The sequence below is a fragment of the Jaculus jaculus genome, chromosome 2 (assembly GCF_020740685.1).
Source record: "Jaculus jaculus isolate mJacJac1 chromosome 2, mJacJac1.mat.Y.cur, whole genome shotgun sequence".
NCBI lineage: Eukaryota > Metazoa > Chordata > Mammalia > Rodentia > Dipodidae > Jaculus > Jaculus jaculus.
The window spans coordinates 179,519,796-179,543,166 of record NC_059103.1 but is presented as its reverse complement, the minus strand read 5'-3'; positions in this window follow the sequence as shown (position 1 = coordinate 179,543,166).

Here is a 23,371-nt window from a genome sequence, read left to right as displayed (position 1 = left end):
TTTTCTAGTTTGTAAAATTGATGACAAAGAAAACCAAAAGCTTTTCATATGGGAGAATTTTATGAATAGTGTTAAATCATACAGTCATGACTTGAAGCAACATTTTTTTTATTTAAGAAAATCAAATTTTAAGTTAAAAGTAAAAAAAATGCATATTTCAACATTATTTATATCTGCTTTTATATAGAGCACTACTTTTGAGGTTCTCTTTGCATGAAGGAAAACTATTGTCCCAAGAGGGACAATGGACAAAATCACCTGGATGCTTTCTTTAGGGTGATTGACATAATTCCTTCATAACTTTTCTCCAGGCATTCTGTTTTTGTTTTTCTTGTGGAGCCCATCATTTCTTGGCTTCAAGTAGAAGATTACTTGAATTTAAAATAAGGTTGAGGCCTGCAATGTGGCTCAGTGGTAGGGAGCCTGCCTAGCATCTGTGAGGCCCTGGTTTAATCCTCAGCACTGCTTAAAATATGAGTCTATCAAAAGTTCTTCATCTGCATTGAGACCCAGCTTAACCAGTGTTGGCACAAGCATACCTTTTGAGGTGCAAATTCAGATAAACTGTCCCACCAAAATCAACTGTGGCTTTCCTATCTTTGTCCCCAGGATGAAGTCAAATGAGTTAGTGAACACTAATCCAAGTTAATATCAAGAACTAAGGGTCTGGGGCGGAAGAGATGTCTTAGCAGTTAAGGCATTTGCGTGCAAAACCAAAGAACCCAGGTTCAGTTCCCCAGGACCCACATTAGCCAGATGCACAAGGGGCACATGCATCTGGAGTTCATTTGCAGTAGCTGGATGCCCTGGTATGCTCATTCACTTTCCCTCTCCCCCCCTTTCTCTGTCAAATAAATAAATAAATAAAAATAAAATATTTGAAAACAAGAATTAAGGGTCTGAACCAAAGTGTGTATTTGTTTTGTTATTTTTATTTCCACAGAAGGGCATTCTAAGTAGTGAAAACCAAACATTCTGGCTTTCATAGGTAATGGTCCACTTATCCAAGAATCTTACCTAGTAGTCTGGAGCTAAGGTGAAAGCTTCTATATATCTGTAAGGAGGGTTTTCAAACGAAGGTCAGATTCCACTGCAGCAATTAAAGCTACCATAAAAATGTGGCTTGACAAAAGACATTCACAGTCTCTGCCAATGTTTTGCTTGTAGCAGTAAGATTAAATACCATCAACTAGATCCCACTGCATCAAAGAAGAAGAAAAATCTTATAGTCTTCTGGAATGGGTTGAGCTTTTCCCAGAACTGGGCATAAAGAATGACTATGATGAGGAGAATTAAAATGAAATTTGATAGTATTTTTCCCAGTGTATGGGAGTTTACAAGACAGATAATTAACACATAGTTGTCAGCTGATTTTCAGCTATATCATTTTATGGTCCATATACTCTTATATAAAAATATATCCTTTTGCTTTTATGGGCATGCATCTTGGGAAGTAATTTGCCTGATCATAGCATCAACACTATAAAAAAAAAAAAAAGATGCTCAGACGCTAACTTAAATACACAGAACTTCTTTTAAAAATCCCTTCTTATACATAAGAGCATATTTGTGGTTCATATTTACTAGTGTGTAAGCTTATATGCACACATCTGTATGTATATTAGGATATATTTTATACTTATTACATTTTAATGCCCCAAAGCAATTGTTAGACTGATTTTTTTAAAGAGGAATTTGGCATGCTTAATGTTGGACTTTAAGAACAAGAGAAGCCTTTCACAAATCATGAATGAAAAACTTAGACTCAACCTCAGCCATGAGATGCTATAATTATATAAATCTGTTTGGCTTGTTCAGGAACCCACAAGTGTTTATTGATTTATTTTTTAACCTTTCAATTTCTAGCTCATAAAACTGTGGCATAGTTACAAGTTATTTTACCATGAATGACTATTTTGTTGCATAGAAATGCAGGCAGCATATTCCTTTGCTCTGGGTTCAGGAGTTGTTCTGGTTCAGAATCAGCCAGCATGGTTTCATTATTGCTGTCTTTATACTGCCTCACCAGACTCCAAACAAGCTGTGTAAGAAAGCAAAGATAGGGCCTACCTATTCCGTGTATTTACAATGTTCAATATGGTTCATATCATGCATTTAATTCTTCTTTTCTTGCCAAATGAAAGTGATTTGATGTTGACTGTGTACATTTTCATATTATGAACTGCAATCATGAATGGCCTTTCCTTGTGGCGCTGATGCCTTACATGTTAATAGAATTGTGGCATATCATTATAAAATAAAACTATTTATTAAGACATTGCTATTGTGTTTGTAAATGTTCACTCAAATCTAATATAATGCAGATTTAGTCTTTAAATTACATTTGACTTTATCTGGGGGAAAATTAAAAGTAATACTTAATGCTGTTTCAAGTACAGCATTCTTACCACCATATCATTAAACCACAAAACATACACCTTGGATTTTTGTTTTATATGTGTGAAATAGTCTAAGTTTCTTGATTTTCACCAAATTACTGAAAATTTAATTTGAAGTTTGAATTGCATGGTGTGAAAAAGTACATGGATATGCTAAAACATCTAAAATCTAGAAGGTTCTTAGGTGAGAAGCAAATATTGAATTAGCTTATGCCTCTTTTGTTAACCTCATCTTAATCTAATTATAACATCCATTTTTATTTGAATAGTGCATGACAACCTATGTAATTAAGTGGAATTATATCCTTATTAGGTTTAAATGGTGTCAAGGTTTCTAAAGAAATATTTGGAAGTGAGGACCAATTTATTGTTTCATGTCGTTCACAAAAAAAGTCTAACTCAAGACTCTTCTCTAATATTTATGAAGAAAAACAAGTTATTTCTTCATATGTATATATGTAATATATATGCACATACATATATGTATTGCTATAATGCCTTTTGGCTTTTTGACTACTTGTGATAATTTAGAAGGAGCTTAAGAAATACCAACTCCATAATCCCTTGCTTCAGATCACAGCAGGGATGTAGGCAATGTGATGCTGCTATCTTTTCAGATGTCTGGTTGCTAAGCAAGAAAGACAAGGAGAGGTGGAAAGCTATCAAACAGGCACTCCGCCCTTCACAACTTCTACAACCAGGACTGGTTGTATGGTCTCTTGCAGGCCAGGAACTATAGTCCCAGCATGTACCCAGAAATGGGGAGAACTAGAACTGCCCCACATGCCACAGACGACTGCCATGATTTCTGAGGTCTCTGTTTGGTTTGAGCACATTACATATGAATGAATGTGAAAAGTCTTGTGTTCCCTAAGGATCACTTGATGCATTTAATGCTTCCATGGTGTGGTCAAAATCACTTTTCAAAATACTATCCTTTTAGAAAATCCATAATTTAGGATTTTTTAATTAAAAGTATTTAAAGAAGGATATTATCATAACTTTTCTAGGGATTATCTGTATGATTTTATTGCATTATTTATAAAAATGAGGAGATGCAGCTCATACCTATGCTTACAACTCATGGAGAAGATAAAATAATTGATTGAGTCTTTCATATACACTGTTCAGTTGCAACTTTGATTTATTTAAATCTCACCATATTCATGAGGACATATATTTTTGTCTACATTTTATTACTTTTTTTTTAAGGTAGCATCTCACTCTAGCCCAGGCTGACCTAGAATTCACTATGTAGTCTCAGGCTGGCTTTGCTCCCTCTACCTACCAAGTGCTAGGGCATTAGTAATAAATGAGAAACTAAAAATGAAAACTGATTACTCAAAATGCATAATAGTGATAAATAAAGAATTAAAACTTAGGATTGTTTGACTGAAAACCCATAATCATTCAAAGTTAGAGAGACTGTTATCCTTTCACGAAAGTCAATTTACACTGTTTCCATTTATCATTTATAAAGTCATATGCATAAGATTTGAAGAGAAAGAAACCCTTTCTATAAAGAAATCATACCAAAATTTACTTTTGATAATGCAGTGTTCCTAAAAATGTAAGCTCAAACTCAAATTATCAAAACTCAGAATTAACTCACTCAATCCATCAGGATGATTCAAATATGCCAATATTGACACTTTTCTTTGAAACTGGAAAGAAAATGTAGTTGCTTACCCTATGTGCAAAATAGTCCATGCAGTCAGTGGTAAGGAATACAGGGACAGACAGAAAGCCCTATTTGAATGCCCTATTTGAATGGATATTATCTGCCAAGCATTTTGCTTCCATGTGCTGTCTTGCATAGTCTTCACAACATGTGGTACAATAAGGGTTTCAGAAGCAAGGAAACAGTTCAGGGCTGGAATACCTGCTCTGCCCCTCTACTTTTGTAAGTCATCTAGCCAGTAGTTTCTTCCTCTCTAAAGTGAGGATATTTACCTGGTACCATGTTGATGAAACTTAAGTCAATGACAGGAAGCCTGACAGAATCCCATCTGATGTGCTATTATTAGATCTTCCATTATCTTAAGTGAGAACCATTGTTATAACAGAATCAGGGCTGTTGTAGGGACTTGCAATTCTGTCTTCCAGTTGATTAACTGAATTTTATTATGATTAGTGTTTGTTTATCACAGTGAAAAAAAAAATAATTTCCCTTTCCTTTTACCTGCTACCTACCTTTCTCTTCCTGAGTTTTCTTTGCATAGCCTCCTCATCTTTGTCCTTTTCAAATTCCTTTTCCATCCCTCTCTTTTGCTCTCCTCACCCTCCATTACTATCATCTTCACCATCATGAGGAAAGTGCTCATTTAGATACCATGTGCTCCACCAGTGTAGACACATCCCTCCATGAGTTTCTTTCAAACACTGGAACACACTATGGGAACACCGCCTTACCTAATTGTGGAGTATTATGTATGAAGAGTTTAGACTGTAATCCTCCAGACCTTGAGTAGTTATAGCTCTGGCCATCTGCATGCTGCATGACAGAAGACTTAGTTGTGTTTAGAATAGAAGAGCTTTTCCTTACAAAAATTGAACAGTGTTTTTATTTAACTGAAACACTCCTCGACCTCTTCTTCCTTCTTCACATTCACAGTGTTGAAATAAAAGATTGTGTTCAGTGAGTAACCCTGTTCTGCCTTTATCCAGACTGCAGAGTTCATGCACTTAAATTTATCATTGACTTTTATTTAACCTTTTCAAATTAGCCAAACCTGCTCTGAGATACAAATGACTTTAAGAGAAATTGCAAAAAAATATTGAGCTCATTTCCCTCTGGATAATTAAATGAAATATTCAGCAGCACACTCTAGTGCTGAGTGCGTCCATGGCAGGGAGACCAGCGTGCCATAACAGGAAGAGGGGAGACGGAGTCTGCTCCATGTTTATAGGATCCAGAAAGAATCTCCTGGTTGCGGACTGAGTGAATAAGCACTGGAAAAGCTATCCTGGACTCTAAATAGTACAGATGAGACTGAAAGATTTTGATAATAAAAATTCATTTGTGATGAAGCTTTGTGTTAGAGATCATACTGAGGCTATAGCTGTTTGGGATCATTTCAAAAGAGTGGCAGGTAGCTAGGAAAGAGAAACTACAGGGTCAAGAAGCAGAGAAAAATCTGGATGGAATGTAAGAATATTTGAGTTTGATCATTGGCACACAGAACTGGTGGGAAGTAAGTAGTGCAAAGAAGCCATAAGCCTTTGACTATTTGAGCCTCTAAAAGACAAGAACTATGGCAACAATATTATACTAGTAGGAAGCAAGTTGGAAAATCTTTCCATGGCCCTTGAGCATGCATGGCATGCTCTGAGATCACCAGCTTAAATGCGGCTCTAGAGAGTACACAATACTAAACACTTAGAGGCATAATTGGAGGGGGGCTTTGCAAAACAGTTGGCAGGTGAGTTCCTTCCAGAAAGTATAATAGAGCCCAATAGGAAATTTACCCTGTACCCAAGGAAGAAGAGCTGCATGATTCCTGGGCAGCAAAGTTTCACCATTTTCTTGGGCCAATAATTACTAGAAAAGGGTATTTTATGTACTTCCCCTAATCTATCATTGTACTTACTATATGTGGTATAACTTGTCTTTTTGTTGATATCTTTTTTTCAGATGACATGATTGGACATCCCAGTCTTATGAAAAAGACTATACATTCTGGTGGCCTTTGATTTGGAGCTGCAAGCAATGTGCACATGAGTCTAGAGTCAGCTTCTTTGGGGATGGAGTGGGTTCCATATTTAGGAAAGGATAGGTGGGCTGAACACATGGCTTGGTGGTTAAGGTACTTGCCTGCAAGCCAAAGGATCCAAGTTCAAGTCCCTAGTACCCACTTAAAGTGGATGCACAAGGTAGCACATGCATCTGGAGTTTGTAGACACTAGAGATCCTGATGCACCCATTATCTTTTCCTCTATCTATCTGCTTCTTTCTCTCCTCATAAATAAATAAGTAATAAAATAGTTTTTAAAGGAAAGGAGACAGTGGCAGACCAAAGACCCATGCTCCATATTTGTTATATAGGGTTGTAAATGGATCCAAATGAATGTGAATAGCAAACTTTGTTACTTCCTTGTAGAAGTGGTAAAGAACTCACAAACAATGCTGTTTTTTCTGTCTCTAAAGAAAATCTTAAAAGGATGTGTGTACAATGGTGTAAATATAGGACATCTAAGTGGCCAGGTTCCAAACAACAGTAAGTTTTAAGACAACAATGACCATGGTATAATGATGATGGAGGAGGAGGGGAAGGGCAAGAGAGCAAAGGAATTGAAAGATGAGGAGGAAGAGGACAGAAAAAAGAAAATAAGAGGTGGATTGAAAGGAAGTACAGGGAAAATCAAATTTTTGTTACTGTGGTAAGTAACCACCTACAGTGACCCAGTTGAGGAGTCAATGAGAAGAGAGATCCCCACAGAAGCCCTGATTCTGTTATTACAAAGTATCCTACTTAAGATAATGGTGGACTTAATAATGACAAATCAAAACGGTTTCCCAGTCATTGTTATATTTGAGTTTCATCAGCATCCTGCAAGGCAAATGTCCTCACTTAATAGATGAAAATCTATGGGTTCATTAGTGGACAGAAGTAAAGGGGTAGAGCAGGCATTCCACCTATGAATTGTTTGTGTTCTCAGTTCAGAAGCCCTTATTGTATCATGTGTTCTGAGTACTATGTAAGACACATTACCTGAAAGCAAAAAGCTTTGCATATAGATATTACTTACACATGGCTTTTTGTCTGTCCTTGGATTCCTCACCACACTCTATTTTACATATAAGTGACTACATTTTATTTTCAGTTGCAAAGCAGTGTCAATACAGGTATATTTGAATCTCATTACTAGATTGAGATAACTCTGAGTTTTGACAATTTTAATTTGATTTATATTTTTAGAAACACTGCATTATCTAAAAGCAGTTTTTGGTATAATTTGTATGATACTATCCAGTTCTTCCCAAATCTGGAAGATGGATGAAGTTTACTAGGAACTATCAAAGCTACATTGAAGATAACAAATACTTAGTTACTCTGGATTGTGGAGCTACCTACCTCTAATTACTCAAAATATCTGTCATAATTAACATGTGTTTTCCAAATTTACTTTGCTTGTGGCATAAACCTAGTAGGCAAAAAAAACCCACATTTTGTTGTTGTTGGCATGTGTGTGTGTAGCATATGTGATGTGGTGGTGGTGGTGGGGTGTGTGTGTGTGTGTGTATGTGTGTGTGTGTGTTTGCGTGTGTATGCTTAAGCCCATTTGTACATGTGTGGTAGCTACAGAACATTGGGGTGATCTTTTTAATCACTCATCTGCATGCTTCCTTGAGATGGAGTCCATCGCTGAACCTGGAATTGCCAGTTTCTCCATCATACTAGCTGACCAGAAAATTCTAACAGCTCTTCTGTTTCTGCTCCCACAGAGGTTACCAATACAGGCATTTACGGGCATATCAACTTTCTACATGATAATGGTGAATCTGATAATGACATATCAGAGGTTTTCAGGTCAGCCTTCCAGGCATTGTCTTATTTGAATTTTATAAGCATCCTGTGAGGGAAATATCCTTACTTTATAGATTAAAAAACTCAGGCCCTCATGCTTATAGGACAAGCATCCTTATGTGCTGAGCCATTTCCTCAACCCAACACAGAAGATGTTTTTGTGTGAGAAGTTTCTACATTCAGTGGATTAGAACTCGATATTATTATCACCATGAACTTCAAAGGAAGCTTAGAAATGTAGTCCATGATGATATCGATGAAAAAGAAAATAGAGGTTTGGAGAGCAGCTAGTCATTTTCTGTGACAATGTGTGATGGTCTAAGAAACTTCCTGTGTGATGGTTTCCTTGATTTTGCTTACCAGAATCTCCCTATAGGTACTGAGTATTTGACTTTCATTTAAAATAAGCTAGCTTGCATATCTTATATAGAAATCTCAATTTATATCATGTTTCATGTATGTTATATATTGCTATGAAAGTCACCCCAAATCTTAGGAGCTTAAAACAACTTGTATGCATATAATTTCTGTGGGTAAGGTACTTGGGACCAGTTTAGCCTTGTGGTTTTGGCTCAGAGATTATTCATAAGGTTCCTGTCAAGGTGTTGCCTGTGGCTTCAGTCATTTTTACTGACAGTTGATCCCATTCCAAAATGACGTACATGGATGACATGTTGATGCTGACTGATCGAAGAAGGCTTCAGTTTGATTTCTTGTTTCAAGGGCTTTTATTCTAGTACTTATTGAGTTAACTGCATGGCTGCTGATTTCCCCTAAACAGTGACCCAAGATGGAAAGGCTGTCAAGTTTTTATGGCCAAAGTTTTGAAGTCATCAATAGCATTTCTACCATATTCTAATCGTTAATATTGTTGCTATTTCCATTCCACAGTCCGAGAGAGGAACTTGGCTTAACCTTGTGTGTGTGTGTGTGTGTGTGTGTGTGTGTGTGTGTGTGTGTGTGTGTCCCTGCATGTGCGGAGGTCATGGGACTTTGTTCAAGACAAGGTTTCTCTTGTTGATTTTGGCTGCTGGGAAGACCAACAAACTATCTGGCCCATGAGCTTCAAGAGTCTTCTGACCCTGCCCCCACTGCCATAGGTATGTGAGGACTACAGATGTGCGCACTACTTGTGTCTGGCTTTATGTGGGTTCTGAGGCTGTAACCTCAGGCTTGTGCAGCAAGTGCATGTAACCACTGAGCCTCTCTCCAGCCTGGCTCTACCTTCTGAGGAGAATAATGTCGAAAAAGATATGCACATATTTTAACATGTTCACTCTCGGTATTCTGATTTTTCTAAATCTTTTTATCTTTTTTGTGATATTAATGTATGACACTTTAATTAATGCTTTTTAACATTTCTATTTTAATTAATTTTAAGAAAGTCAAATACATATTTTATTTAGCATAGATAAACATGACAATTGACTATGACCTAAAACATCAGAGCTGACCTTGTGAAGAATACCAAGGCTATCACATTCAAAGGGAGTCAGATGTCTGTGAATATGGGCAGCAATGAAATTAACTTTCTTGGAGGAAGAACTGCACACTCCAAAATATTAAGTGTGTGTATCGATTTAAGGGAAAACTTGTAGTTCCAGTCTCTTCAGTGCCCTGTCTGTCCAGTTCTCAAAGCACCCACTGTTGGGATCATGGAGGGTCATTAAGACCGTCACATTAACGATGACTTATTCTTCTTAGCGAATTGATGCTCAAGTGGGGTTAAGAATAAGAGCTAAGGGCTGGAGAGATGTCTTAGTGATTAAGACTATTGCCTGTAGGAAGACTAAGGACCCAGGTTCAATTCCCCAGTAGCTCCATAAGCAAAATGCACAAAGTGTTGCATGTATCTGGGGCTCATTTGTGCTGGTTAGAGGCCCTAGAGTGCGTCTAACCTCTCTCTGTCTCTCCCCCTTCTCTTTCTTTCCTTTTTCCTGCCATATATATGTGTGTATATACATAAATACATACATACATATATACATACATACGTACATATATATATATGTATATTTTCCCCCAGAAGATAAAAAGAGTAAGAACTAATACTCCTTCTTTTAAAAGACCTTAGTATTGGGCTGGAGAGATGGCTTAGCAGTTAAGTGCTTGCCTGTGAAGCCTAAGGACCCCAATTCGAGGCTGAATTCCTGAGGACCCACGTTAGCCAGATGCACAAGGGGGTGCACGCATCTGGAGTTCATTTGCAGAGGCTGGAAGCCCTGGCGTGCCCATTCTCTCTCTCTATCTCTATCTGCCTCTTTCTCTCTCTGTCTCTCTCAAATAAATAAATAAAAATAAAATATTTTTTAAAAAGACCTCAGTACTTAATATCTGTGTGGCACAGTTTACTCACAATAAGCTATCTTATATTGATCACAAATTATTTCATGCATTAGATATATTTTTAACTAGAACTTTTAGACAGTAAGAATGCTTTCATATCTTCACACTGCTTAGATCTGTGTCAGGCTTCACTAGTCATATGGTGATTATCAATGACTGTGTTATACCACATACATCAATCTGGTCTCAATACTGATCATCTCCTTCTCCTGGTTTTCAATAGGAGAACATAATCCAGAGAGGAAGGAAAGAACTTGGGCCAATTAGAACAGAACCCCAACGAAATTATGAAAGATCAATAAATTCTACTTGGAGAGCCAAAATCCAAGTTATAGCTTAATAACAATATTAACTAGTTTATAATAGGTTATATAGAAGCATTCTCTTTAATGTAGAATCAAAATTTTCAAATTGAAATATTAAAATAATACAGTTTTTGCTATCAAATTTGAAACATTTAAATGGTACTATGAAAGATGTTATTTCATATATTACCTTATATGAGCAAGTATAAATTCATTTCTTTCCAGAACATAATAATGTGTAACTGAAACATTCAAACTACACACTTTTCCAAGCACCCTCTTCAATAAAATTAAGAATAGAAATCTGAGCCGGGCGTGGTGGTGCACGTCTTTAATCCCAGCACTCGGGAGGCAGAGGTAGGAGGATCGCCATTAGTTCAAGGCCACTCTGAGATGACAGAGTCAATTCTAGATCAGCCTGGACCAGAGTGAGAACCTACCTCGAAAAACCAAAAAAAAAAATAATAATAATACTAGAAATCTGCAAAGATGGACAACATGTTATTTACAATGGCACTTTTTATTGTGTTAGCTAAAAGTAAAACACTGAGAGCTCATCGCAATAATAGGGGAACTGCTGGACTCACAGAATGAATTGCTGAGAAATCACCAAACACAATTTACAGAGAGATTTTTAAGGTTATGGTGAATTGTTCAAATATGCATTCTTCTTATCATAAGTTACACATATGGCTTGTATATGCATGAGACTAGACAGAAACACTTAACTTTAAAGTGCTATGCTTATTTATATCTGTAAATATATTTATGTCCAATCTAGTGACTTTTTTTCCTTTGTTGGAATTTTAATTTTTCTTTTTTTGAGATAGAGTTTCACTCTAGCCCAAGCTGCCCTGGAATTCACTATGTAGTCTCAGGGTGGCTTTGAGCTCTTGGCAATCCTTCTACCTCTGCCCCTGAAGTGCTGGGATGTGCCACCACACCTCCATGCCTGACTTTAAATTTCTTTTTAAAGTTTCCAAATGTACCTCAAAAAGTAATATTTATATAACTTGATACATGCCAGAATTAATTTACAAATGTCAAAACATTGAATTTAATTTTTATTAGAAAGAAGTACATAGGTACTATTATTACCTCAATTTTGCTTATGATGAAACTGAGGTATAGCAAGGTTAACAAATTTCCCCAAGGTCATCAAGCAAATAAGTATTGGAAGCAGGATTCGACCACATGCTCAAATCAAGTAGCAGTAGTATTCCTATGAAGAATACTTGAGATCAGGAAACAAAATAATTGTAACAAAACACAAGATAATAAACTACAAATTATTTTGGCTGCTGTAGGTTAACACAAGGAGATAATAAAAGCAGCATGAAGACTATAGCTCTCCATTAGGAAGACCATTCTCATATCCAGGATTCCTACAGTGAAGTGAGTTACAATGACATTGTATGTGAGGACATAAGAGCGAGTCTGGGGCTGGAGAGATGGCTTAGCGGTTAAGCGCTTGCCTGTGAAGCCTAAGGACCCCGGTTCAAGGCTCGGTTCCCCAGGTCCCACGTTAGCCAGATGCATAAGGGGCGCACGCGTCTGGAGTTCGTTTGCAGAGGCTGGAAGCCCTGGCACGCCCATTCTCTCTCTCCCTCTATCTGTCTTTCTCCCTGTGTCTGTCACTCTCAAATAAATAAATAAAATATGAACAAAGAATATTAAAAAAAAAAAAAAGAGCGAGTCTGGTCTGTGGGCTTCTTGTATGGAAAAAGGAAAAGAGGATACCAGCAATTGATGTGTCCACACAAAACATCTTATTAATAATAATAATAGTAAACTATTTTATTTTTTTAATGTAAAAAAAATAAAATTATTATACCTGCAGCAACAAACAGTGAGGCTGTTTTTCCCCTGCATAGCCCTGTCTCCATGCTGAGGAAAGAATGTGACTCTCAGAGCCCTGCCAGTCCTATGAGTCAGTGATCTATGAAATCAGAAAGCAAAGTTGGATGACCCACTTTGTCCCCTAATTACATTTAATCTTCATCCTTTGAAGGAGCCAAAAGCTGAGGCTGCTTAATAATGTTTTGAGCACAACTTGGAATTTAAAATAAATGATGTGATGTGACTTCTTTCTGAAATAGCCCACTTACCTTTCTTCTGAGACTTGAATAATCTGAGTAAAATGCAGTTGGAAGAACTTGTCAGCACATTGTCAGGTAAGTATAGGAATTACATTGTATAAATAGCTGTCATGAATAATTTAGCTGGGGAATAGATGGCAGGCATTATTTGTGCTGAACTGGATTTCAGTTCTCCTTCTGCTTTTATGAGTTTAGGTTTTGTGTCATAGTATACATCAGAGGAAAAGGAAATGTCTGTTTAATAATCGCAAGTATTCTAATACTTTTGACAAGAGCAAACTTATCCTGGATGTTGGTGTTGCTGAGGGACTCTGCAGTTATATTAGGAAAGCAGTTTAGTAGAAAAAGTTCTGTTCTTTTTCATATCAATTTCTCAATTTTATGATAGTGGACAGACTCTGCAGCTTTTCCTCACATGTTGACCATCCACCTCACCCTTTCTGTATCCTGACAAATTCACAAAGTCTTCTTTATAAGCCATTTACTAGATAGCATATTTATGACAAGTCTATTACAAATAAAAAATAAATCTAGGAATGTGAAAACTTCACCTATCAATGAAAAAAAACATGGTATCATAGAATTAAACACCATGAAGGTATACACTGTGATACCAAGTTAAGAAGAGCTGCTAGAAAAGAAATTCTAAATTGACCCAAGATGTACTATTTAGATAACCATGAGTATTCATTCTGGTGGGGAGGCTAGAAAGAAAATTCATAAAACTTAAAATGGAATGTGCAAAAATCTTTTTCAATTATAAAGTTATAAGCATCATATGATGACTTGAATGTGAATGGATGTCCTCCATAGCTGAGGTACTTCTTACTCAAATTGAGCTTCCAACTTGAGCATCCAGCAGCCCTGGAAGAGGTATCACTGGGGGTGGGTTGTGTAGTCCAGCCCTGATAGGTGTGTTCAGAGCCAGTTGCAGCTCTGGATGTTGGTGTTTTCTGCTGTTGGCAGATTTTACTCTCTGCTGTGGCTCTATGGAAATGAACTAGCTTCCTGTGCCATGGATGGGGTTTCCCCTGGAATCTGTAAATCTGATATAAACCCCTTCCTCCCTTAAGCTGCTTCTGATTGGATGTTTGTACAGCAATGCAAATGTAACTGCAACACTATGTATGTACTTTGATATTCTGTAGTACACGTACATTGCAGAGTGGTTAAATCAAGCTAATAAAGAACACAGTGCATCACACTGCTCTTATTTTCGTACAAGAAAATTTAAAATCTCATAGTTTTTTAAGAAAGAAATCTAATTTTACTAATTATAATCATCATATTGTACAATAGAGCCTTGAATTTATGCCTTTTATCTAACTTAATGTTGTCTTTTAACAAATATCTTTCCAAATCTACACCACTTTGTCCCTAGTTTCCAGCCTCCCACTCTCAAATTAAACAATTTAAGTAGCTAAGTTCAACTTTTTAGATTCTACAAGTATGAGATCATAAAGCAGGTGTCCTTCAGTACCTTGCTTATTCCCCTTAATCTAACATTCTCTGGCATCATATATATTTTTGCAAATAAATCTCCTTTTTTTTTTTGCTCTTTTTTACATGTGAAAAGTATTCCTTTGTGTATATATGTCACATTTTCTTGGCTTTTTAGCAATGCATGGTTATGTTGTCTCCATATCTTAACATATTCATTATGATAAGCTGTGATAAATAATTCTGCATTGAACATGGATGAAAGATCTTTCAACGTGTTGATTTTGTTTACTTTGGGCATATAGCTAGTAGCAGTATTGCTGCACATAGGGTAGTTTTATTGTTTAATTTTGTTTAGAAATATTGATAATATTTTCTGTTATGGATATATATATATATATATATATACACATACATATATATATGTATATATATTTCATACATACATACATACATACATGTCCCAATCAACAAATGTAGGAATATAAAGTAAGTGTGCTTTTTTCTTCCATGTTCTCTACAATACTTGTTATCTTTCACCTTTTTATACTACCTTGTCTAACAATTGTTACATAGCCAGAATCTTCAGATTGAATTTTTATAGGTGCAGAATATCTGTTTGGTACTTACTCTGCAAAAGTGTAGAAAAGAAGTATGACTTTGACTTACAAAAAGTTGTAGAAGGAAAAGCCCAGGGTAAGAATACAATCTATAATACTGATGCTATGCCAGAACACACAGTCCTCCTATTTAGCAAGTTAAAAGAAAATGGGGATGGATAAAACAAAAGCCTCATTTATGGTTGAGGAAAGTGAGTGGGAAGTAAAACCAGTCTATATAATAATTAAATAAGGATTTAAGGGCAGTTAAAGAGAAAGTTGAAGAAGATGGGGATAAAGGAAAAGTACCAGAAAGTGGTTAAAGACTTGAAAACTATATAGTATAGTTGTTGAGAAATTCTCAGTTGCAAAAGTGACTGAAGGAATTTGATCAATGATGTTACTTTACTGTTGCAGTCAGGTTCACATAGCTGGTAGAAATCACCCAATCAAGAGCAGCTTGTGGGGAATAAAAGAAGTTTATTTTGGCTTCCAAGCTCAAGGGGCAAAGCTCCATGATGGCAGGGAAAATGAAGGCATGAGCAGAGGGTGGACATCACACCCTGGCCAGCAGGAGGTGGACAATAGCAATAGGAGAGTGTGCCAAACACTGGCAAGGGGAAACTGGCTTTAACACCCATAAGCCTATCCCCAACAATACACTGCCTCCAGGAAGCACTAATTTCCATTTGCCATCAGCTGGGAAACTAGCATCCAGAACGACTAAGTTTATGGGGGACACCTGACTCAAACCACCACACTATATCTATCTATCGATCGATCGATCTATCTATCTATCTATCTATCTATCTATCTATCTATCTATCTATATATCTATCTATCTATCTTTATATGTTCCATCTTCCAGATTATCCTGTAGATCTCTCCTTTTATCTTCAAATCTTTCATTCAAGTCAGCCATGTATAACAGCCTCATGTTACAGGAAGTTAATAATGGAACATAGAGGAGAAGGGTGGGCTCTTTGGAATTGCCTCTGTACTGAGACTCCCTTGATAGAGACTGTCACAGTAGAGGGATGGTTTTTGTTCACCATGGTAAATTAGACAGCACTCTCTAGAGAAATGGAACTACATATATATTTTACATGATATTTATTAATTATATTTACAGTTATCATAAATATGTACACATCATGTATATTTATATCAGCCTAGGTAGACTTTCAGTGGCTGTCTGCATGCTGAAAGGGTTCAATCCACAAGGTTGGATGACTCAGAAGTCCCAATCTGCTGCTGAACGTCTAGAGGATTCTTGTAAAAACCACTTGTATTCATCCCACCTTGGAGGACCAAAAAAAAAAAAAAAAAAAAACCACGGGGTTCAGATGCCAGAAAAAGGATGGTAGCAATAAGTCTAATGACCTCACCACCAAGGAGGAAAGACTGAAAAAGACAGGTGGCACTGGGCTGGACAGATAGCTCAATGGTTAAGGCGCTTGCCTGCAAAGACTAACTACCTGAGTTCAATTCCCCAGTTTCTCATAAAACCAGATGCACAAAGGGATGCATACATCTGGAGTTGGTTTGCAGCAGCTGGTAGCCCTGGTGAACCCATTCTGTTAGCCTCTCTTTTCTCTCTCTCACACTCTCTCTACCTCTTCCTCTCTCTCCTTCTCCCTCTTCTTGCATATAAATGTAGATATAATTTTTTAAATAAAGAGGCAGCACTGCTTTTCCCATAAACATCTTTATATCCAGGCTGCCACTAAAAGGGCTGCCCACTCTGAGGGAGGGTTTTCCTGGAAATAGCCTCACAGACCAGCCAAGAGGTACCTCTCTTCAATGATTCCCAATCCAATCAATAGGGCAAACAAGATTAACCATCACAAGTCTACTTCTTGTTAACTTGACTTGCTCACTTTCAAGCCATAACCTTCTACCCCTTGTCCACAAAGGCTCCTTGCCATCTCATAATACAAAGTTTCATCAGTCTAACTTCAAGCCCCAGTCTTGAACACTGTTCAAATGTTCAAAATCCATTCTTTTCTGTGACTCAAAACAGTTAATTAACTGAAAGCCTCTGTAAAATTTAAGAATCACACACTTTCTAATAGACAGTGGCACACAGTACACATTCACATTATAGAATTGAAGAGGTCACAGCAAAAGAAAACATCAAGGGCCGGAGAGATGAGTTAGGGGTTAAGTCACTTGCTTGCAAAGCCAAACAACTCAGGTTTGATTCCCTAGTACCCACGTAAGCCAGATGTGCAAGGTGCCACATGAGTCTGGAGCTCACTTGCAGTGGTTGGAGGCCCTGACATGCCCATCCTCTTTTGGTCTTCTTCTTTCTCATGCTTTCTGCCAAATAAATAAATAACTAAAATACTTTTGAAAATCACACAAATGAAGATTAGAACCCAACAGGGCAAACATAAAATCCTGCAGCTCCATGTCCAACACTTGTGGCTCATGATGGAACCATCTGAACTCCCAAGGGCTTTGATAGCCCCACCAGTCCAGGTCTGCTGCCTATAGCACACATAATTTTTTATCTTAGACTGGCTACAGCTTTCCTTGGCAAATGTCCCATTAGTCTGGCATCTCTGACTTCTTGAGGTCTCCACTGCAACTTTTATAGCATCATACATTGGCCTATCTCCTGGCAAGGACTCTGAACCTGCCACACATTGTCTGTCCTGAGTAGCTCCGGGAACTTTGGTGAAAGGCTCCATGGTACTTTCAATCCTGCATTTTTCATGTAGTTTGGTTAAAGTTACAGTATACCATGGTCGGAAAAGTACTATGGTGAGATCATGAAGCAACTGGTCACATAAAATCTATAGTTAGGAAGCAGAGAGCAATGAAAGCTGATACTCAGCTTACTTTTTCTCTCTTTCTCTCTCTTTTAAATTCAGGCTGTGGTCCAGGTCTATGGCATAGTATCAACCACAGTTAGGATGAGTCTTCCCACCTCAATGAATGTAATGTGAATACTCCCGTATAGCCATGCACATAGATTTGTATCCTAAATTATTCTACATTCAATCAGGTTTACCACAGAGATTAAACATCACACATGTTCTTCAGGGAAAAGGATGACGATGAAGGACCTGAGAGCCACAGCTAAGAGTAGGAGAAAGCTGACTAACTTTTGGTGAATTAATGGTAGGAATATGAGGCAGACGCTATTCAGTTTATGATGACAAGGAAGCATCGTGAAAATGTGCATCATCCCACTGGTCTATTTCCTCCAACTACACTCAACTTCATAACTTCCAGCACCTTCCAATAATTACATTATATGTTATTGTGCTATCAAAGGATTAGTGCACTGATTAGACTGGAACTCTCAAATTCGATTACTTCCCCAAAATCCCATCAGCTGGTAACCAAGCACCAATCCATGTAACTATGGAGGATATTTTATATTCAGTAGATAGAAGCTAGAGACAAAAACTACAGTCATGTATTTCTTCTATAGACAGTGGGGAAACTATTGAGTATTTTTTGAAAAGAAATGGCTTAATAGCATTCAGATTTAGAAGGTGATCAGGAAAACTGAAGATATGTAATTATTATAATTATTTGCAATCTATTTCAAAAGGGTCAATGAAATTTGTGATTTTAAACCAAATTTAAGTGATGAAAAGGATTAATTAGAAATGAATGTGGTTTAAGTACTCAATGTTGAGCTCACAGAAGCTTGAATACCAGCAATCCCACTAAGGAGGACCTTCAGTGGAGTAGAGATAGGGAGGAGAAAACTGATGGTACCAACACATGATATATATATATACAAAGTTTCTACTTAATATTTTTTCTAAGAAAAGAGAAATGACTGTAGAAAGACAAGAGAATATAAGTAAATAGATGCTTTAATTTAGTCAATAATCCAAATGAAAGTTTAAGTTTGGTGCTGGAGAAGTTGCTCAGTGGTTAAGGCACTTGCCTGCAGAGCCTAAAAACCCAAGTTTGATTTCCCATTACCCATGTAGAACCAGATGTACAAAGTGGCACATGCATCTGGAATTCTTTTCCAGAGGCTGGGGACTCGGACACACTCTTTCTTTCTGTCTTTCTTTCTTCCTTCCTTCCTTCCTTTTTCTTTTTCTCTCTTTCTCTCTTTCTGTCTCTGGTAGCTTGCTAATATATTTTATTTAATGGAAGAAAGTTTAAGATCAGACTTCTATTAAAATAAAAAGAGCAAAGAATATTGGGTCATAGAACCAAAGCATTTGATAAAAGGAAAGGCTGGTGTTATCTTAGAGACAAAAACTTTTACAGCATGAAATTACATACAGGATTTATAAGCTGGGCCTGCACATAAAGGATATAGTACATTGTAAAATGGTTTCAGCAAGGCTATACTAATGTGCTTGAAATGGATGCCTCTTATATTGACTATATTATTATACTACAGACATAGTTTTGAGTCCAAAGGGAAATGTTTTAGAAAATTAGAGTACAACATACAGACTGACTAAATTGCTTTTTGACAACAGCTTTATGAATAGACACTGAATTCTCTTGAGGACTCATAGTGTCTGAGTATACTTTTATTGTCATGGTAGAATAGCTAGATGAATTGACTTATCATGAAAGAAGCTTATTTAGCTATTTTTTTCTTATTTACTATCTCTTTTGAAAAATTTATTCTTTTATTAATTAGTTTTGTACTCAGTGAATACAGTCAAGTTGGTACCATTGTTAGGCTTGTCCATGTCCTACCCCCTCTCCCTGGCCCCTCCTTGTTGAGGCATATGGGTCATGCATTGTGGAGTTAGCCCACAGGTTATAGAGGAGAGGTGGAAAGTTCAAGATCCTCACTCTCAGATAACAAATCTTGGTCCTGAAATGAGAGTGTACTTTCTCCTAGGCAACATTAATCTATTCACAAGGGTATCTCTTCTAGGACTCAAATATCATGCAGTAAGTTTCAGCAACCCAACACTGACTCAGTGAGGAATTAAGGTTCAAGATGAGTTATAATCTTGGCAAATCACATAGTATGTAGCTGATGGTTAACATGTTTTACTAACTCTTAAATATTTTCTTATTTTTTTCACCCAAGAATCTCATTTTTTTTCCAACAAATAGCTGAATCTTTACTCTTACTGTAGAATTCTCTGATGAGTGCCTCGATAGTTAAATAGTATACGTACTTAAGAAAAATCCCCAATTTTTCCATTATTAATCCTCTAGGAAAAGAGGTAATAACTATTACATAAGTTTCAAAGATACTTTATGGTTCATATTAATGATCTCACCATGTTTTCTGGTGAAAGGCACTAAGAACTTACAAAAGTCTAAATTGAACCATTATTTTGAATCTGTTCAGTCACTTCCAAAATTTTCATACTAATCAAGTACAGGGAATATAATTGTTTTTCTTGAAAACTTTGGAGGTTTACATTGGTAATTGTTACCTCAACCAAATAAAAATAAGCTCTCCAATGCCTCTATAGAGAACATTTTAATAAATCTATCAGATTCAATTGAGATAGCTCACCCAATCATTACTAATATAATATTAAAGTTACCCTGTTCTGCTGCTCTCACTAAGCACCTTCAAACAGTGTCTGTCTTAAAATCCTGCTGGATGAGGTCATCTATTGGTGCTTATTTAAATATGAGAGAATGCCAGTAAGTGAGAGCATTTCCAGTGTTAATTAGATTATGCTAACATTACTGAGAATAATCGGTCCCTGCATTTCCCCTCTAATAATCTGACATGGAACAGGCAGGCTGGTTCTTGTAGGCTTTCTGATGTTTAAAGAGAAAGCTCCTCCCAATGAGGAGGCCAGAATGCCAAGAGGCTTTCAGGTGAGGACATCTCATTTTTTAAATTTAATTTATTTTATTTTATTTTTTATTTTTTTACAATTTTTATTAACATTTTCCATGATTATAAAAAAAAATCCCCTGGTAATACCCTCCCCCACCCGTACTTTCCCCTTTGAAATTCCATTCTCCATCATATTACCTCCCCATCCCAATCATTCTACTTACATATATACAATACCAACCTCTTAAGTACCCTCCACCCTTCCTTTCTCTTCCCTTTATATCTCCTTTTTAAATTACTGGCCTCTGCTACTAAGTATTTTCCTTCTCATGCAGAAGCCCAGTCATCTGTAGCTAGGATCCATATATGAGGGAGAACATGTGGCACTTGGTTTTCTGGGCCTGAGTTACCTCACTTAGTATAATCCTTTCCAGATCCATCCATTTTTCTGCAAATTTCATAACTTCATTTTTCTTTACTGCTGAGTAGAACTCCATTGTATAAATGTGCCACCTCTTCATTATCCACTCATCAGTTGAGGGACAACTAGGCTGATTCCATTTCCCAGCTATTATAAATTGAGCAGCAATAAACATGGTTGAGCACGTACTTCTAAGGAAATGAGATGAGTCCTTATGCCTAAAAGTGCTATAGCTGGGTCATATGGTAGATCAATCTTTAGCTATTTTAGGAACCTCCACACTGATTGCCACAATGGCTGGAGCAGATTGCATTCCCACCAGCAGTGTAGAAGGGTTCCTCTTTTTCCACATCCCCGCCAACATTTATGATCATTTGTTTTCATGATGGTAGCCAATCTGACAGGAGTGAGATGGAATCTCAATGTAGTTTTAATCTGCATTTCCCTGATGACTAGTGATGTAGAACATTTTTAGATGCTTATATGCCATTCGTATTTCTTCCTTTGAGAATGCTCTATTTAGCTCCATAGCCCATTTTTTGATTGGCTTGTTTGATTCCTTATTATTTAACTTTTTGAGTTCTTTGTATACCCTAGATATTAATTCTCTATCAGATATATAGCTGGCGAAGATTTTTTCCCATTCTGTAGGTTGCCTCTTTGCTTTTTTCATTGTGTCCTTTGCAGTGCAAAATCTTTGTAATTTCATGAGGTCCCAGTGATTAATCTGTGGTTTTATTGCCTGAGCAATTGGGGTTGTATTCAGAAAGTCTTTGCCAAGACCAATATTTTGAAGGGTTTCCCCTGCTTTTTCCTCTTGCAGTTTCAGAGTTTCAGGTCTGATGTTAAGGTCTTTAATCCATTTGGACTTAATTCTTGTGCATGGAGAGAGAGAATTTATTTTCATCCTTCTACAGATATATGTCCAGTTTTCCCAAAATCATTTGCTGAAGAGGCTGTCTTTTCTCCAATGAGTATTTTTGGAATTTTTATCGAATATTAGGTGGCTATAGCTACCTGGACTTACATCTGGGTCCTCCATTCTTTTCCATTGATCTACATGTCTTTTTTTGTGCCAGTACCACACTGTTTTTATTACTATGGCTCTGTAGTATAGGTTAAAATCAGGTATGGTGATACCACCAGCCTTATTTTTGTTGCTCAGTATTATTTTAGATATTCAAGGTTTTTTGTGATTCCAAATGAATTTTTGGATTGTTTTTTCTATTTCCATGAAGAATGTCTTCGGAATTTTGATAGGGATTGCATTAAATGTGTAGATTGCTTTTGGTAAGATTGCCATTTTCACAATATTGATTATTCCAAACCAGGAACAAGGGATGTTTTTCCACTTTCTAGTGTCTTCTGCAATTTCTCTCTTGAGAGTTTTTTTTTTTTTTTTTTTTTTGATTTTTCAAGGTAAGGTCTCACTCTAGTCCATGCTGACCTGGAATTCACTATGGAGTCTCAGGGTGGCCTAGAACTCACGGCAATCCTCCTACCTCTGCCTCCCAAGTGCTGGGATTAAAGGCATGCACCACCACGCCCGGCTTTCTCTTGAGAATTTTAAAATTCTCATTGTAGAGAGTCTTTACTTCCTTGTTTAGGTTTGTTCCAAGGTACTTTATTTATTTATTTATTTATTTATTTATTTATTTATTTATTTATTTTTTGATGCAATTGTGAATGGGAGTGATTCTCTGATTTCATCCTCTGTGTGCTTGTTGTTAGCATATACGAAGGTTACTGATTTTTGTGTATTTATTTTATATCCTACTATATGGATGTAGGTTTTTATGAGCTCTAACAGTTTTCTAGTAGAGTTTTATGGTCCTTTATGTATAGAATCATGTCATCTGCAAATAATGATAACTTGATCTCTTCCTTTCCAATTTAATTTTAATTACTGTATCTACAATGTCAGAATTTAGGATGTAAACATCCCAGTTCATTATGTTTAAAGTTTCATCTCTATAGAATTCTAGGTATGCAAGAAACCTTGCGCTACTATTGCTGATAAAAGTAAATATTATTATAGGGCTGGAGAGATGGCTTAGTGGTTAAGCGCTTGCCTGTGAAGCCTAAGGACCGCGGTTCGAGGCTCGGTTTCCCAGGTCCCACGTTAGCCAGATGCACAGGGGGGCGCACGCGTCTGGAGTTCGTTTGCAGAGGCTGGAAGCCCTGGCGCGCCCTTTCTCTCTCTCTCCCTCTATCTGTCTTTCTCTCTGTGGCTGTTGCTCTCAAATAAATAAATAAAAAATTTTTTTAAAAAAGTAAATATTATTATAATAGTCATGAGTTTACAAAATATTTTCTCTTTTGATGTAAGAGGCTCATAGTCATGTGAAGAAATGGCTTGTGAGAAAGTATTTTTGTCAATTCAGATATCTCATGAATGCTCTTTAATTGTGAACTGTTGCCAACCATGTTATTATCTAAGATAGTCTACAAGTGGATCCCAGTTATGCTCAGAACTGCTAAATTA